Consider the following 19,654-nt stretch of genomic DNA (forward strand, 5'->3'; position numbering starts at 1 on the left):
TGGCCTCTAGCTCAGCCGGCACCTAGGGAAACCTACCAAACCTGTGCATTTCTGAAAACTAGAGACCCAGGGGAATCCAAGGAGGGGTGACTTGCGGGGCTCGGACCAGGTTCTGTTACCCTGAATACTTTGCAAATCTCCAAATTTGGCTAAATAAACACATGTTCCTCACATTTCTGTGACAGAAAGTTCTGGAATCTGAGAGGAGCCACAAATTTCCTTCCACCCAGCGTTCCCCCTAGTCTCCCGATAAAAATTATACCTCACTTGTGTGGGTAGGCCTAGCGCCCGCGACACGACACACCCCAAAGCGCAACGTCGACACATCCAAAATTTTGGAAGAAAACAGAGGTGTTTTTTGCGAAGTGCCTACCTGTAGATTTTGGCCTCTAGCTCAGCCGGCACCTAGGGAAACCTACCAAACCTGTGCATTTCTGAAAACTAGAGACCTAGGGGAATCCAAGATGGGGTGACTTGCGGGGCTCGGACCAGGTTCTGTTACCCAGAATACTTTGCAAACCTCAAAATTTGGCTAAAAAAACACATGGTCTTCACATTTCTGTGGCAGAAAGTTCTGGAATCTGAGAGGAGCCACAAATTTCCTTCCACCCAGCGTTCCCCAAGTCTCCCGATAAAAATGATACCTCACTTGTGTGGGTAGGCCTAGCGCCCGCGACAGGAAACGCCCCAAAGCACAACGTGGACACATCCAAAATTTTGAAAGAAAACAGAGGTGTTTTTTGCGAAGTGCCTACCTGTAGATTTTGGCCTCTAGCTCAGCCGGCACCTACTGAAACCTACCAAACCTGTGCATTTCTGAAAACTAGAGACCTAGGGGAATCCAAGGAGGGGTGACTTACGGGGCTCCGATTAGGTTCTGTTACCCAGAATCCTTTGCAAACCTCAACATTTGTCTAAAAAAACACATGTTCCTCACATTTCTGTGGCAGAAAGTTCTGGAATCTGAGAGGAGCCACAAATTTCCTTCCACCCAGCGTTCCCCCTAGTCTCCCGATAAAAATGATACCTCACTTGTGTGGGTAGGCCTAGCGCCCGCGACACGACACACCCCAAAGCGCAACGTGGACACATCCAAAATTTTGGAAGAAAACAGAGGTTTTTTTTGCGAAGTGCCTACCTGTAGATTTTGGCCTCTAGCTCAGCCGGCACCTAGGGAAACCTTCCAAACCTGTGCATTTCTGAAAACTAGAGACCTAGGGGAATCCAAGATGGGGTGACTTGCGGGGCTCGGACCAGGTTCTGTTACCCAGAATACTTTGCAAACCTCAAAATTTGGCTAAAAAAACACATGGTCCTCACGTTTCTGTGGCAGAAAGTTCTGGAATCTGAGAGGAGCTACAAATTTTCTTCCACCCAGCGTTCCCCCAAGTCTCCCGATAAAAATGATACCTCACTTGTGTGGGTAGGCCTAGCGCCCGCGACAGGAAACGCCCCAAAGCACAACGTGGACACATGCAAAATTTTGAAGAAAACAGAGGCGTTTTTTGCGAAGTGCCTACCTGTAGATTTTGGCCTCTAGCTCAGCCGGCACCTAGGGAAACCTACCAAAGCTGTGCATTTCTGAAAACTAGAGACCCAGGGGAAGCCAAGGAGAGGTGACTTGCGGGGCTCGGACCAGGTTCTGTTACCCAGAATACTTTGCAAATCTCAAAATTTGGCTAAAAAAACACATGTTCCTCACATTTCTGTGGCAGAAAGTTCTGAATCTGAGAGGAGCCACAAATTTCCTTCCACCCAGCGTTCCCCCAAGTCTCCTGATAAAAATGATACCTCACTTGTGTGGGTAGGCCTAGCGCCCGCAACAGGAAACGGCCCAAAGCGCAACATGGACACATCCAAAATTTTGGAAGAAAACAGAGGTTTTTTTTGCGAAGTGCCTACCTGTAGATTTTGGCCTCTAGCTCAGCCGGTACCTAGGGAAACCTACCAAACCTGTGCATTTCTGAAATCTAGAGACGTAGGGGAATCCAAGGAGGGGTGACTTGCGGGGCTCGGACCAGGTTCTGTTACCTAGAATCCTTTGCAAACCTCAAAATTTGGCTAAAAAAACACATGTTCCTCACATTTCTGTGGCAGAAAGTTCTGGAATCTGAGAGGAGCCACAAATTTCCTTCCACCCAGCGTTCCCCCAAGTCTCCTGTTAAAATTATACCTCACTTGTGTGGGTAGGCCTAGCGCCCGCAACAGGAAACGCCCCAAAGCGCAACGTGGACACATCCAAAATTTTGGAAGAAAACAGAAGTGTTTTTTGAGAAGTGCCTACCTGTAGATTTTGGCCTCTAGCTCAGCCGGCACCTACTGAAACCTACCAAACCTGTGCATTTATGAAAACTAGAGACCTAGGGGAATCCAAGGAGGGGTGACTTACGGGGCTCCGACTAGGTTCTGTTACCCAGAATCCTTTGCAAACCTCATAATTTGGCTAAAAAAACACATGTTCCTCACATTTCTGTGGCAGAAAGTTCTGGAATCTGAGAGGAGCCACAAATTTCCTTCCACCCAGCGTTCCCCCTGGTCTCCCGATAAAAATGATACCTCACTTGTGTGGGTAGGCCTAGCGCCCGCGACACGACACACCCCAAAGCGCAACCTGGACACATCCAAAATTTTGGAAGAAAACAGAGGTTTTTTTTGCGAAGTGCCTACCTGTAGATTTTGGCCTCTAGCTCAGCCGGCACCTAGTGAAACCTACCAAACCTGTGCATTTCTGAAAACTAGAGACCTAGGGGAATCCAAGGAGGGGTGACTTGCGGGGCTCGGACCAGGTTCTGTTACCTAGAATCCTTTGCAAACCTCAAAATTTGGCTAAAAAAACACATGTTCCTCACATTTCTGTGGCAGAAAGTTCTGGAATCTGAGAGGAGCCACAAATTTCTTTCCACCCAGCGTTCCCCCAAGTCTCCTGATAAAAATTATACCTCACTTGTGTGGGTAGGCCTAGCGCCCGCAACAGGAAACGCCCCAAAGCTCAACGTGACACATCCAAAATTTTGGAAGAAAACAGAGGTGTTTTTTGCGAAGTGCCTACCTGTAGATTTTGGCCTCTAGCTCAGCCGGCACCTACTGAAACCTACCAAACCTGTGCATTTCTGAAAACTAGAGACCTAGGGGAATCCAAGGAGGGGTGACTTACGGGGCTCGGACCAGGTTCTGTTACCCAGAATCCTTTGCAAACCTCAACATTTGGCTAAAAAAACACATGTTCCTCACATTTCTGTGACAGAAAGTTCTGGAATCTGAGAGGAGCCACAAATTTCCTTCCACCCAGCGTTCCCCCAAGTCTCCTGATAAAAATTATACCTCACTTGTGTGGGTAGGCCTAGCGCCCGCAACAGGAAACGCCCCAAAGCGCAACGTGGACACATCCAAAATTTTGGAAGAAAACAGAGGTGTTTTTTGCGAAGTGCTTACCTGTAGATTTTGGCCTCTAGCTCAGCCGGCACCTACTGAAACCTACCAAACCTGTGCATTTCTGAAAACTAGAGACCTAGGGGAATCCAAGGAGGGGTGACTTACGGGGCTCGGGCTAGGTTCTGTTACCCAGAATCCTTTGCAAACCTCAACATTTGGCTAAAAAAACACATGTTCCTCACATTTCTGTGGCAGAAAGTTCTGGAATCTGAGAGGAGCCACAAATTTCCTTCCACCCAGCGTTCCCCGTAGTCTCCCGATAAAAATGATACCTCACTTGTGCGGGTAGGCCTAGCGCCCGCCACACGACACACCCCAAAGCGCAAGTGGACACATCCAAAATTTTGGAAGAAAACAGATGGTTTTTTTGCGAAGTGCCTACCTGTAGATTTTGGCCTCTAGCTCAGCCGGCACCTAGGGAAACCTACCAAACCTGTGCATTTCTGAAAACTAGAGACCTAGGGGAATCCAAGATGGGGTGACTTGTGGGGCTCGGACCAGGTTCTGTTACCCAGAATACTTTGCAAATCTCAAAATTTGGCTAAAAAAACACATGTTCCTCACATTTCTGTGGCAGAAAGTTCTGAATCTGAGAGGAGCCACAAATTTCCTTCCACCCAGCGTTCCCCCAAGTCTCCTGATAAAAATTATACCTCACTTGTGTGGGTAGGCCTAGCGCCCGCAACAGGAAACGGCCCAAAGCGCAACATGGACACATCCAAAATTTTGGAAGAAAACAGAGGTGTTTTTTGCGAAGTGCCTACCTGTAGATTTTGGCCTCTAGCTCAGCCGGCACCTAGGGAAACCTACCAAACCTGTGCATTTCTGAAATCTAGAGACGTAGGGGAATCCAAGGAGGGGTGACTTGCGGGGCTCGGACCAGGTTCTGTTACCTAGAATCCTTTGCAAACCTCAAAATTTGGCTAAAAAAACACATGTTCCTCACATTTCTGTGGCAGAAAGTTCTGGAATCTGAGAGGAGCCACAAATTTCTTTCCACCCAGCGTTCCCCCAAGTCTCCTGATAAAAATTATACCTCACTTGTGTGGGTAGGCCTAGCGCCCGCAACAGGAAACGGCCCAAAGCGCAACGTGGACACATCCAAAATTTTGGAAGAAAACAGAGGTGTTTTTTGCGAAGTGCCTACCTTTAGATTTTGGCCTCTAGCTCAGCCAGCACCTAGGGAAACGTACCAAACCTGTGCATTTCTGAAAACTAGAGACCTAGGGGAATCCAAGGAGGGGTGACTTGCGGGGCTCGGACCAGGTTCTGTTACCTAGAATCCTTTGCAAACCTCAAAATTTGGTTAAAAAAACACATGTTCCTCACATTTCTGTGGCAGAAAGTTCTGGAATCTGAGAGGAGCCACAAATTTCCTTCCACCCAGCGTTCCCCCAAGTCTCCCGATAAAAATGATACCTCACTTGTGTGGGTAGGCCTAGCACCCGCGACAGGAGACACCCCAAAGCGCAACGTGGACACATCAAAAATTTTGGAAGAAAACAGAGGTGTTTTTTGCGAAGTGCCTACCTGTAGATTTTGGCCTCTAGCTCAGCCGGCACCTAGGGAAACCTACCAAACCTGTGCATTTCTGAAAACTAGAGACCCAGGGGAATCCAAGGAGGGGTGACTTGCGGGGCTCGGACCAGGTTCTGTTACCCAGAATACTTTGCAAATCTCAAAATTTGGCTAAAAAAACACATGTTCCTCACATTTCTGTGGCAGAAAGTTCTGGAATCTGAGAGGAGCCACAAATTTCCTTCCACCCAGCGTTCCCCCAAGTCTCCTGATAAAAATGATACCTCACTTGTGTGGGTAGGCCTAGCGCCCGCAACAGGAAACGGCCCAAAGCGCAACGTGGACACATCCAAAATTTTGGAAGAAAACAGAGGTGTTTTTTGCGAAGTGCCTACCTGTAGATTTTGGCCTCTAGCTCAGCCGCCACCTAGGGAAACCTACCAAACCTGTGCATTTCTGAAAACTAGAGACCTAGGGGAATCCAAGGAGGGGTGACTTGCAGGGCTCGGACCAGGTTCTGTTACCTAGAATCCTTTGCAAACCTCAAAATTTGGTTAAAAAAACACATGTTCCTCACATTTCTGTGGCAGAAAGTTCTGGAATCTGAGAGGAGCCACAAATTTCCTTCCACCCAGCGTTCCCCCAAGTCTCCTGTTAAAATTATACCTCACTTGTGTGGGTAGGCCTAGCGCCCGCAACAGGAAACGCCCCAAAGCGCAACGTGGACACATCCAAAATTTTGGAAGAAAACAGAAGTGTTTTTTGAGAAGTGCCTACCTGTAGATTTTGGCCTCTAGCTCAGCCGGCACCTACTGAAACCTACCAAACCTGTGCATTTATGAAAACTAGAGACCTAGGGGAATCCAAGGAGGGGTGACTTACGGGGCTCCGACTAGGTTCTGTTACCCAGAATCCTTTGCAAACCTCATAATTTGGCTAAAAAAACACATGTTCCTCACATTTCTGTGGCAGAAAGTTCTGGAATCTGAGAGGAGCCACAAATTTCCGTCCACCCAGCGTTCCCCCTGGTCTCCCGATAAAAATGATACCTCACTTGTGTGGGTAGGCCTAGCGCCCGCGACACGACACACCCCAAAGCGCAACCTGGACACATCCAAAATTTTGGAAGAAAACAGAGGTTTTTTTTGCGAAGTGCCTACCTGTAGATTTTGGCCTCTAGCTCAGCCGGCACCTAGTGAAACCTACCAAACCTGTGCATTTCTGAAAACTAGAGACCTAGGGGAATCCAAGGAGGGGTGACTTGCGGGGCTCGGACCAGGTTCTGTTACCTAGAATCCTTTGCAAACCTCAAAATTTGGCTAAAAAAACACATGTTCCTCACATTTCTGTGGCAGAAAGTTCTGGAATCTGAGAGGAGCCACAAATTTCTTTCCACCCAGCGTTCCCCCAAGTCTCCTGATAAAAATTATACCTCACTTGTGTGGGTAGGCCTAGCGCCCGCAACAGGAAACGCCCCAAAGCTCAACGTGACACATCCAAAATTTTGGAAGAAAACAGAGGTGTTTTTTGCGAAGTGCCTACCTGTAGATTTTGGCCTCTAGCTCAGCCGGCACCTACTGAAACCTACCAAACCTGTGCATTTCTGAAAACTAGAGACCTAGGGGAATCCAAGGAGGGGTGACTTACGGGGCTCGGACCAGGTTCTGTTACCCAGAATCCTTTGCAAACCTCAACATTTGGCTAAAAAAACACATGTTCCTCACATTTCTGTGACAGAAAGTTCTGGAATCTGAGAGGAGCCACAAATTTCCTTCCACCCAGCGTTCCCCCAAGTCTCCTGATAAAAATTATACCTCACTTGTGTGGGTAGGCCTAGCGCCCGCAACAGGAAACGCCCCAAAGCGCAACGTGGACACATCCAAAATTTTGGAAGAAAACAGGTGTTTTTTGCGAAGTGCTTACCTGTAGATTTTGGCCTCTAGCTCAGCCGGCACCTACTGAAACCTACCAAACCTGTGCATTTCTGAAAACTAGAGACCTAGGGGAATCCAAGGAGGGGTGACTTACGGGGATCGGGCTAGGTTCTGTTACCCAGAATCCTTTGCAAACCTCAACATTTGGCTAAAAAAACACATGTTCCTCACATTTCTGTGGCAGAAAGTTCTGGAATCTGAGAGGAGCCACAAATTTCCTTCCACCCAGCGTTCCCCGTAGTCTCCCGATAAAAATGATACCTCACTTGTGCGGGTAGGCCTAGCGCCCGCCACACGACACACCCCAAAGCGCAACGTGGACACATCCAAAATTTTGGAAGAAAACAGATGTTTTTTTTGCGAAGTGCCTACCTGTAGATTTTGGCCTCTAGCTCAGCCGGCACCTAGGGAAACCTACCAAACCTGTGCATTTCTGAAAACTAGAGACCTAGGGGAATCCAAGATGGGGTGACTTGTGGGGCTCGGACCAGGTTCTGTTACCCAGAATACTTTGCAAATCTCAAAATTTGGCTAAAAAAACACATGTTCCTCACATTTCTGTGGCAGAAAGTTCAGAATCTGAGAGGAGCCACAAATTTCCTTTCACACAGCGTTCCCCCAAGTGTCCTGATAAAAATTATACCTCACTTGTGTGGGTAGGCCTAGCGCCCGCAACAGGAAACGGCCCAAAGCGCAACATGGACACTTCCAAAATTTTGGAAGAAAACAGAGGTGTTTTTTGCGAAGTGCCTACCTGTAGATTTTGGCCTCTAGCTCAGCCGGCACCTAGGGAAACCTACCAAACCTGTGCATTTCTGAAATCTAGAGACGTAGGGGAATCCAAGGAGGGGTGACTTGCGGGGCTCGGACCAGGTTCTGTTACCTAGAATCCTTTGCAAACCTCAAAATTTGGTTAAAAAAACACATGTTCCTCACATTTCTGTGGCAGAAAGTTCTGGAATCTGAGAGGAGCCACAAATTTCCTTCCACCCAGCGTTCCCCCAAGTCTCCCGATAAAAATGATACCTCACTTGTGTGGGTAGGCCTAGCACCCGCGACAGGACACACCCCAAAGCGCAACGTGGACACATCAAAAATTTTGGAAGAAAACAGAGGTGTTTTTTGCGAAGTGCCTACCTGTAGATTTTGGCCTCTAGCTCAGCCGGCACCTAGGGAAACCTACCAAACCTGTGCATTTCTGAAAACTAGAGACCCAGGGGAATCCAAGGAGGGGTGACTTGCGGGGCTCGGACCAGGTTCTGTTACCCAGAATACTTTGCAAATCTCAAAATTTGGCTAAAAAAACACATGTTCCTCACATTTCTGTGGCAGAAAGTTCTGGAATCTGAGAGGAGCCACAAATTTCCTTCCACCCAGCGTTCCCCCAAGTCTCCTGATAAAAATGATACCTCACTTGTGTGGGTAGGCCTAGCGCCCGCAACAGGAAACGGCCCAAAGCGCAACGTGGACACATCCAAAATTTTGGAAGAAAACAGAGGTGTTTTTTGCGAAGTGCCTACCTGTAGATTTTGGCCTCTAGCTCAGCCGCCACCTAGGGAAACCTACCAAACCTGTGCATTTCTGAAAACTAGAGACCTAGGGGAATCCAAGGAGGGGTGACTTGCAGGGCTCGGACCAGGTTCTGTTACCTAGAATCCTTTGCAAACCTCAAAATTTGGTTAAAAAAACACATGTTCCTCACATTTCTGTGGCAGAAAGTTCTGGAATCTGAGAGGAGCCACAAATTTCCTTCCACCCAGCGTTCCCCCAAGTCTCCTGTTAAAATTATACCTCACTTGTGTGGGTAGGCCTAGCGCCCGCAACAGGAAACGCCCCAAAGCGCAACGTGGACACATCCAAAATTTTGGAAGAAAACAGAAGTGTTTTTTGAGAAGTGCCTACCTGTAGATTTTGGCCTCTAGCTCAGCCGGCACCTAGGGAAACCTACCAAACCTGTGCATTTCTGAAAACTAGAGACCCAGGGGAATCCAAGGAGGGGTGACTTGCGGGGCTCGGACCAGGTTCTGTTACCCAGAATACTTTGCAAATCTCAAAATTTGGCTAAAAAAACACATGTTCCTCACATTTCTGTGGCAGAAAGTTCTGGAATCTGAGAGGAGCCACAAATTTCCTTCCACCCAGCGTTCCCCCAAGTCTCCTGATAAAAATGATACCTCACTTGTGTGGGTAGGCCTAGCGCCCGCAACAGGAAACGGCCCAAAGCGCAACGTGGACACATCCAAAATTTTGGAAGAAAACAGAGGTGTTTTTTGCGAAGTGCCTACCTGTAGATTTTGGCCTCTAGCTCAGCCGCCACCTAGGGAAACCTACCAAACCTGTGCATTTCTGAAAACTAGAGACCTAGGGGAATCCAAGGAGGGGTGACTTGCAGGGCTCGGACCAGGTTTTGTTACCTAGAATCCTTTGCAAACCTCAAAATTTGGTTAAAAAAACACATGTTCCTCACATTTCTGTGGCAGAAAGTTCTGGAATCTGAGAGGAGCCACAAATTTCCTTCCACCCAGCGTTCCCCCAAGTCTCCTGTTAAAATTATACCTCACTTGTGTGGGTAGGCCTAGCGCCCGCAACAGGAAACGCCCCAAAGCGCAACGTGGACACATCCAAAATTTTGGAAGAAAACAGAAGTGTTTTTTGAGAAGTGCCTACCTGTAGATTTTGGCCTCTAGCTCAGCCGGCACCTACTGAAACCTACCAAACCTGTGCATTTATGAAAACTAGAGACCTAGGGGAATCCAAGGAGGGGTGACTTACGGGGCTCCGACTAGGTTCTGTTACCCAGAATCCTTTGCAAACCTCATAATTTGGCTAAAAAAACACATGTTCCTCACATTTCTGTGGCAGAAAGTTCTGGAATCTGAGAGGAGCCACAAATTTCCTTCCACCCAGCGTTCCCCCTGGTCTCCCGATAAAAATGATACCTCACTTGTGTGGGTAGGCCTAGCGCCCGCGACACGACACACCCCAAAGCGCAACCTGGACACATCCAAAATTTTGGAAGAAAACAGAGGTTTTTTTTGCGAAGTGCCTACCTGTAGATTTTGGCCTCTAGCTCAGCCGGCACCTAGGGAAACCTACCAAACCTGTGCATTTCTGAAAACTAGAGACCCAGGGGAATCCAAGCAAGGGTGACTTGCGGGGCTCGGACCAGGTTCTGTTACCCAGAATACTTTGCAAATCTCAAAATTTGGCTAAAAAAACACAAGTTCCTCACATTTCTGTGACAGAAAGTTCTGAATCTGAGAAGAGCCACAAATTTCCTTCCACCCAGCGTTCCCCCAAGTCTCCTGATAAAAATGATACCTCACTTGTGTGGGTAGGCCTAGCGCCCGCAACAGGAAACGGCCCAAAGCGCAACGTGGACACATCCAAAATTTTGGAAGAAAACAGAGGTGTTTTTTGCGAAGTGCCTACCTGTAGATTTTGGCCTCTAGCTCAGCCGGCACCTAGGGAAACCTACCAAACCTGTGCATTTCTGAAAACTAGAGACGTAGGGGAATCCAAGGAGGGGTGACTTGCGGGGCTCGGACCAGGTTCTGTTACCTAGAATCCTTTGCAAACCTTAAAATTTGGCTAAAAAAACACATGTTCCTCACATTTCTGTGGCAGAAAGTTCTGGAATCTGAGAGGAGCCACAAATTTCCTTCCACCCAGCGTTCCCCCAAGTCTCCTGATAAAAATTATACCTCACTTGTGTGGGTAGGTCTAGCGCCCGCAACAGGAAACGCCCCAAAGCGCAACGTGGACACATCCAAAATTTTGGAAGAAAACAGAGGTGTTTTTTGCGAAGTGCTTACCTGTAGATTTTGGCCTCTAGCTCAGCCGGCACCTACTGAAACCTACCAAACCTGTGCATTTCTGAAAACTAGAGACCTAAGGGAATCCAAGGAGGGGTGACTTACGGGGCTCGGACTAGGTTCTGTTACGCAGAATCCTTTGCAAACCTCAACATTTGGCTAAAAAAACACATGTTCCTCACATTTCTGTGGCAGAAAGTTCTGGAATCTGAGAGGAGCCACAAATTTCCTTCCACCCAGCGTTCCCCCTAGTCTCCCGATAAAAATGATACCTCACTTGTGTGGGTAGGCCTAGCGCCCGCCACACGACACACCCCAAAGCGCAACGTGGACACATCCAAAATTTTGGAAGAAAACAGAGGTTTTTTTTGCGAAGTGCCTACCTGTAGATTTTGGCCTCTAGCTCAGCCGGCACCTAGGGAAACCTACCAAACCTGTGCATTTCTGAAAACTAGAGACCCAGGGGAATCCAAGGAGGGGTGACTTGCGGGGCTCGGACCAGGTTCTGTTACCCAGAATACTTTGCAGATCTCAAAATTTGGCTAAAAAAACACATGTTCCTCACATTTCTGTGGCAGAAAGTTCTGGAATCTGAGAGGAGCCACAAATTTCCTTCCACCCAGCGTTCCCCCAAGTCTCCTGATAAAAATTATACCTCACTTGTGTGGGTAGGCCTAGCGCCCGCCACACGACACACCCCAAAGCGCAACGTGGACACATCCAAAATTTTGGAAGAAAACAGAGGTTTTTTTTGCGAAGTGCCTACCTGTAGATTTTGGCCTCTAGCTCAGCCGGCACCTAGGGAAACCTACCAAACCTGTGCATTTCTGAAAACTAGAGACCTAGGGGAATCCAAGATGGGGTGACTTGTGGGGCTCGGACCAGGTTCTGTTACCCAGAATACTTTGCAAACCTCAATATTTGGCTAAAAAAACACATGGTCCTCACATTTCTGTGGCAGAAAGTTCTGAATCTGAGAAGAGCCACAAATTTCCTTCCACCCAGCGTTCCCCCAAGTCTCCTGATAAAAATGATACCTCACTTGTGTGGGTAGGCCTAGCGCCCGCAACAGGAAACGGCCCAAAGCGCAACGTGGACACATCCAAAATTTTGGAAGAAAACAGAGGTGTTTTTTGCGAAGTGCCTACCTGTAGATTTTGGCCTCTAGCTCAGCCGGCACCTAGGGAAACCTACCAAACCTGTGCATTTCTGAAAACTAGAGACGTAGGGGAATCCAAGGAGGGGTGACTTGCGGGGCTCGGACCAGGTTCTGTTACCTAGAATCCTTTGCAAACCTTAAAATTTGGCTAAAAAAACACATGTTCCTCACATTTCTGTGGCAGAAAGTTCTGGAATCTGAGAGGAGCCACAAATTTCCTTCCACCCAGCGTTCCCCCAAGTCTCCTGATAAAAATTATACCTCACTTGTGTGGGTAGGTCTAGCGCCCGCAACAGGAAACGCCCCAAAGCGCAACGTGGACACATCCAAAATTTTGGAAGAAAACAGAGGTGTTTTTTGCAAGGGCTTACCTGTAGATTTTGGCCTCTAGCTCAGCCGGCACCTACTGAAACCTACCAAACCTGTGCATTTCTGAAAACTAGAGACCTAGGGGAATCCAAGGAGGGGTGACTTACGGGGCTCGGACTAGGTTCTGTTACCCAGAATCCTTTGCAAACCTCAACATTTGGCTAAAAAAACACATGTTCCTCACATTTCTGTGGCAGAAAGTTCTGGAATCTGAGAGGAGCCACAAATTTCCTTCCACCCAGCGTTCCCCCTAGTCTCCCGATAAAAATGATACCTCACTTGTGTGGGTAGGCCTAGCGCCCGCCACACGACACACCCCAAAGCGCAACGTGGACACATCCAAAATTTTGGAAGAAAACAGAGGTTTTTTTTGCGAAGTGCCTACCTGTAGATTTTGGCCTCTAGCTCAGCCGGCACCTAGGGAAACCTACCAAACCTGTGCATTTCTGAAAACTAGAGACCCAGGGGAATCCAAGGAGGGGTGACTTGCGGGGCTCGGACCAGGTTCTGTTACCCAGAATACTTTGCAGATCTCAAAATTTGGCTAAAAAAACACATGTTCCTCACATTTCTGTGGCAGAAAGTTCTGGAATCTGAGAGGAGCCACAAATTTCCTTCCACCCAGCGTTCCCCCAAGTCTCCTGATAAAAATTATACCTCACTTGTGTGGGTAGGCCTAGCGCCCGCCACACGACACACCCCAAAGCGCAACGTGGACACATCCAAAATTTTGGAAGAAAACAGAGGGTTTTTTTGCGAAGTGCCTACCTGTAGATTTTGGCCTCTAGCTCAGCCGGCACCTAGGGAAACCTACCAAACCTGTGCATTTCTGAAAACTAGAGACCTAGGGGAATCCAAGATGGGGTGACTTGTGGGGCTCGGACCAGGTTCTGTTACCCAGAATACTTTGCAAACCTCAAAATTTGGCTAAAAAAACACATGGTCCTCACATTTCTGTGGCAGAAAGTTCTGGAATCTGAGAGGAGCCACAAATTTCCTTCCACCCAGCGTTCCCCCAAGTCTCCCGATAAAAATTATACCTCACTTGTGTGGGTAGGCCTAGCGCCCGCGACAGGAAACGCCCCGAAGCACAACGTGGACACATCCAAAATTTTAAGAAAACAGAGGTGTTTTTTGCGAAGTGCCTACCTGTAGATTTTGGCCTCTAGCTCAGCCGGCACCTAGGGAAACCTACCAAACCTGTGCATTTCTGAAAACTAGAGACCCAGTGGAATCCAAGGAGGGGTGACTTGCGGGGCTCGGACCAGGTTCTGTTACCCAGAATACTTTGCAAATCTCAAAATTTGGCTAAAAAAACACATGTTCCTCACATTTCTGTGGCAGAAAGTTCTGGAATCTGAGAGGAGCCACAAATTTCCTTCCACCCAGCGTTCCCCCAAGTCTTCTGATAAAAATGATACCTCACTTGTGTGGGTAGGCCTAGCGCCCGCAACAGGAAACGGCCCAAAGCGCAACGTGGACACATCTAAAATTTTGGAAGAAAACAGAGGTGTTTTTTGCGAAGTGCCTACCTGTAGATTTTGGCCTCTAGCTCAGCCGGCACCTAGGGAAACCTACCAAACCTGTGCATTTCTGAAAACTAGAGACCTAGGGGAATCCAAGGAGGGGTGACTTGCGGGGCTCGGACCAGGTTCTGTTACCTAGAATCCTTTGCAAACCTCAAAATTTGGTTAAAAAAACACATGTTCCTCACATTTCTGTGGCAGAAAGTTCTGGAATCTGAGAGGAGCCACAAATTTCCTTCCACCCAGCGTTCCCCCAAGTCTCCCGATAAAAATGATACCTCACTTGTGTGGGTAGGCCTAGCGCCCGCGACACGACACACCCCAAAGCGCAATGTGGACACATCCAAAATTTTGGAAGAAAACAGAGGTTTTTTTTTGCGAAGTGCCTACCTGGAGATTTTGGCCTCTAGCTCAGCCGGCACCTAGGGAAACCTACCAAACCTGTGCATTTCTGAAAACTAGAGACCTAGGGGAATCCAAGATGGGGTGACTTGCGGGGCTCGGACCAGGTTCTGTTACCCAGAATCCTTTGCAAACCTCAAAATGTGGCTAAAAAAACAAATGGTCCTCATATTTCTGTGGCAGAAAGTTCTGGAATCTGAGAGGAGCCACAAATTTCCTTCCACCCAGCGTTCCCCCAAGTCTCCTGATAAAAATGATACCTCACTTGTGTGGGTTGGCCTAGCGCCCGCGACAGGAAACACCCCAAAGCGCAATGTGGACACATCCAAAAGTTTGGAAGAAAACAGAGGTGTTTTTTGCGAAGTGCCTACCTGTAGATTTTGGCCTCTAGCTCAGCCGGCACCTAGGGAAACCTACAAAACATGTGCATTTCTGAAAACTAGAGACCTAGGGGAATCCAAGATGGGGTGACTTGCGGGGCTCTGACCAGGTTCTGTTACCCAGAATCCTTTGCAAACCTCAAAATTTGGCTAAGAAAACACATGGTATTCACATTTCTGTGGCAGAAAGGTCTGGAATCTGAGAGGAGCCACAAATTTCCTTCCACCCAGCGTTCCCTCAAGTCTCCTGATAAAAATGATGCTTCACTTGTGTGGGTAGGCCTAGCGCCCGCGACAGGAAACACCCCAAAGCGCAACGTGGACACATCCAAATTTTTGGAAGAAAACAGAGGTGTTTTTTGTGAAGTGCCTACCGGTAGATTTTGGCCTCTAGCTCATCTGGCACCTAGGGAAACCTACCAAACCTGTGCATTTATGAAAACTATAGACCTAGGGGAATCCAAGGAGGGGTGACTTGCGGGGCTCGGACCAGGTTCTGAAACCCAGAATCCTTTGCAAACCTCAAAATTTGGCTAAAAAAACACATGTTCCTCACATTTCTGTGGCAGAAAGTTCTGGAATCTGAGAGGAGCCACAAATTTCCTTCCACCCAGCGTTCCCCCAAGTCACCCGATAAAAAAGATACCTCACTTGTGTGGGTAGGCCTAGCCCCCGCGACAGGAAATGCCCCAAAACGCAACGTGCACACATCCCATTTTTTTAAAGAAAACAGTGCCTACCTGTAGATTTTGTCCTGTAGCTCAGCCGGCACCTAGGGAAACCTACAAAACATGTGCATTTCTGAAAACTAGAGACCTAGGGGAATCCAAGATGGGGTGACTTGCGGGGCTCTGACCAGGTTCTGTTACCCAGAATCCTTTGCAAACCTCAAAATTTGGCTAAGAAAACACATGGTACTCACATTTCTGTGGCAGAAAGGTCTGGAATCTGAGAGGAGCCACAAATTTCCTTCCACCCAGCGTTCACCCAAGTCTCCCGATAAAAATGATACCTCACTTGTGTGGGTAGGCCTAGTGGCCGCGACAGGAAGCACCCCAAAGCACAACGTGGACACATCCAAAAGTTTGGAAGAAAACAGAGGTGTTTTTTGTGAAGTGCCTACCGGTAGATTTTGGCCTGTAGCTCAGCCGGCACCTAGGGAAACCTACCACACCTGTGCATTTCTGAAAACTAGAGACCTAGGGGAATCCAAGGAGGGGTGACTTGCGGGGCTCGGACCAGGTTCTGTTACCCAGAATCCTTTGCAAACCTCAAAATTTGACTAAAAAAACACATGTTCCTCACATTTCTGTGGCAGAAAGTTCTGGAATCTGAGAGGAGCCACAAATTTCCTTCCACCCAGCGTTCCCCCAAGTCTCCCGATAAAAATGATACCTCACTTGTGTGGGTAGGCCTAGCCCCCGCGACAGGAAATGCCCCAAAACGCAACGTGGACACATCCCATTTTTTGAAAGAAAACAGTGCCTACCTGTAGATTTTGGCCTGTAGCTCAGCCGGCACCTAGGGAAACCTACCACACCTGTGCATTTCTGAAAACTAGAGACCTAGGGGAATCCAAGGAGGGGTGACTTGCGGGGCTCGGACCAGGTTCTGTTACCCAGAATCCTTTGCAAACCTCAACATTTTGCTAAAAAAACACATGTTCCTCACATTTCTGTGGCTGAAAGTTCTGGAATCTGAGAGGAGCCACAAATTTCCTTCCACCCAGCGTTCCCCCAAGTCTCCTGATAAGAATGATACCTCACTTGTGTGGGTAGGCCTGGCGCCCGCGACAGGAAACACCCCAAAGCGCAACGTGGACACATCCAAAATTTTGGAAGAAAACAGAGGTGTTTTTTGCGAAGTGCCTACCTGTAGATTTTGGCCTCTAGCTCAGCCGGCACCTAGGGAAAACTACCACACCTGTGCATTTCTGAAAACTAGAGACCTAGGGGAATCCAAGGAGGGGTGACTTGCGGGGCTCGGACCAGATTCTGTTACCCAGAATCCTTTGCAAACCTCAAAATTTGGCTAAAAAAACACATGGCCCTCACATTTCTGTGGCAGATAGTTCTGGAATCTGAGAGGAGCCACAAATTTCCTTCCACCGAGCGTTCCCCCAAGTCTCCCGATAAAAATGATACCTCACTTGTGTGGGTAGGCCTAGCGCCCGCGACAGGACACACCCCAAAGCGCAACGTGGACACATCCAAAATTTTTGAAGAAAACAGAGGTGTTTTTTGCCAAGTGCCTACCTGTAGATTTTGGCCTCTAGCTCAGCCGGCACCTAGGGAAACCTACCAAACCTGTGCATTTCTGAAAACTAGAGACCTAGGGGAATCCAAGAATGGGTAACTTGCAGGGCTCGGACCAGGTTCTGTTACCCAGAATACTTTGCAAACCTCAAAATTGGGCTAAAAAAACACATGGTCCTCACATTTCTGTGGCAGATAGTTCTGGAATCTGAGAGGAGCCACAAATTTCCTTCCACCCAGCGTTCACCCAAGTCTCCCGATAAAAATGATACCTCACTTGTGTGGGTAGGCCTAGCGCCCGCGACAGGACACACCCCAAAGCGCAACGTGGACACATCCAAAATTTTGGAAGAAAACAGAGGTGTTTTTTGCGAAGTGCCTACCTGTAGATTTTGGCCTCTAGCTCAGCCGGCACCTAGGGAAACCTACCAAACCTGTGCATTTCTGAAAACTAGAGACCTAGGGGAATCCAAGAATGGGTAACTTGCAGGGCTCGGACCAGGTTCTGTTACCCAGAATACTTTGCAAACCTCAAAATTTGGCTAAAAAAACACATGGTCCTCACATTTCTGTGGCAGAGAGTTCTGGAATCTGAGAGGAGCCACAAATTTCCTTCCACCCAGCGTTCACCCAAGTCTCCCGATAAAAATGATACCTCACTTGTGTGGGTAGGCCTAGTGGCCGCGACAGGAAGCACCCCAAAGCACAACGTGGACACATCCAAAAGTTTGGAAGAAAACAGAGGTGTTTTTTGTGAAGTGCCTACCGGTAGATTTTGGCCTCTAGCTCAGCCGGCACCTAGGGATACCTACCAAACCTGTGCATTTATGAAAACTATAGACCTAGGGGAATCCAAGGAGGGGTGACTTGCGGGGCTCGGACCAGGTTCTCTTACCCAGAATCCTTTGCAAACCTCAAAATTTGACTAAAAAAACACATGTTCCTCACATTTCTGTGGCAGAAAGTTCTGGAATCTGAGAGGAGCCACAAATTTCCTTCCACCCAGTGTTCCCCCAAGTCTCCCGATAAAAATGATACCTCACTTGTGTGGGTAGGCCTAGCCCCCGCGACAGGAAATGCCCCAAAACGCAACGTGGACACATCCCATTTTTTGAAAGAAAACAGTGCCTACCTGTAGATTTTGGCCTGTAGCTCAGCCGGCACCTAGGGAAACCTACCACACCTGTGCATTTCTGAAAGCTAGAGACCTAGGGGAATCCAAGGAGGGGTAACTTGCGGGGCTCGGACCAGGTTCTGTTACCCAGAATCCTTTGCAAACCTCAACATTTTGCTAAAAAAACACATGTTCCTCACATTTCTGTGGCAGAAAGTTCTGGAATCTGAGAGGAGCCACAAATTTCCTTCCACCCAGCGTTCCCCCTAGTCTCCCGATAAAAATGATACCTCACTTGTGTGGGTAGGAATAGCGCCCGCGACACGACACACCCCAAAGCGCAACGTGGACACATCCAAAATTTTGGAAGAAAACAGAGTTTTTTTTTGCGAAGTGCCTACCTGTAGATTTTGGCCTCTAGCTCAGCCGGCACCTAGTGAAACCTACCAAACCTGTGCATTTCTGAAAACTAGAGACCTAGGGGAATCCAAGATGGGGTGACTTGCGGGGCTCGGACCAGGTTCTGTTACCCAGAATACTTTGCAAACCTCAAAATTTGGCTAAAAAAACACATGGTCCTCACGTTTCTGTGGCAGAAAGTTCTGGAATCTGAGAGGAGCTACAAATTTTCTTCCACCCAGCGTTCCCCCAAGTCTCCCGATAAAAATGATACCTCACTTGTGTGGGTAGGCCTAGCGCCCGCGACAGGAAACGCCCCAAAGCACAACGTGGACACATCCAAAAATTTTGAAGAAAACAGAGGAGTTTTTTGCGAAGTGCCTACCTGTAGATTTTGGCCTCTAGCTCAGCCGGCACCTAGGGAAACCTACCAAACCTGTGCATTTCTGAAAACTAGAGACCCAGGGGAATCCAAGGAGGGGTGACTTGCGGGGCTCGGACCAGGTTCTGTTACCCAGAATACTTTGCAAATCTCAAAATTTGGCTAAAAAAACACATGTTCCTCACATTTCTGTGGCAGAAAGTTCTGAATCTGAGAGGAGCCACAAATTTCCTTCCACCCAGCGTTCCCCCAAGTCTCCTGATAAAAATGATACCTCACTTGTGTGGGTAGGCCTAGCGCCCGCAACAGGAAACGGCCCAAAGCGCAACATGGACACATCCAAAATTTTGGAAGAAAACAGAGGTGTTTTTTGCGAAGTGCCTACCTGTAGATTTTGGCCTCTAGCTCAGCCGGCACCTAGGGAAACCTACCAAACCTGTGCATTTCTGAAAACTAGAGACCCAGGGGAATCCAAGGAGGGGTGACTTGCGGGGCTCGGACCAGGTTCTGTTACCCTGAATACTTTGCAAATCTCCAAATTTGGCTAAAAAAACACATGTTCCTCACATTTCTGTGACAGAAAGTTCTGGAATCTGAGAGGAGCCACAAATTTCCTTCCACCCAGCGTTCCCCCTAGTCTCCCGATAAAAATGATACCTCACTTGTGTGGGTAGGCCTAGCGCCCGCGACACGACACACCCCAAAGCGCAACGTCGACACATCCAAAATTTTGGAAGAAAACAGAGGTGTTTTTTGCGAAGTGCCTACCTGTAGATTTTGGCCTCTAGCTCAGCCGGCACCTAGGGAAACCTACCAAACCTGTGCATTTCTGAAAACTAGAGACCTAGGGGAATCCAAGATGGGGTGACTTGCGGGGCTCGGACCAGGTTCTGTTACCCAGAATACTTTGCAAACCTCAAAATTTGGCTAAAAAAAAAACATGGTCTTCACATTTCTGTGGCAGAAAGT

This window comes from Pleurodeles waltl, chromosome 2_1 (assembly GCF_031143425.1).
Source record: "Pleurodeles waltl isolate 20211129_DDA chromosome 2_1, aPleWal1.hap1.20221129, whole genome shotgun sequence".
Classification (NCBI taxonomy): Eukaryota; Metazoa; Chordata; class Amphibia; order Caudata; family Salamandridae; genus Pleurodeles; species Pleurodeles waltl.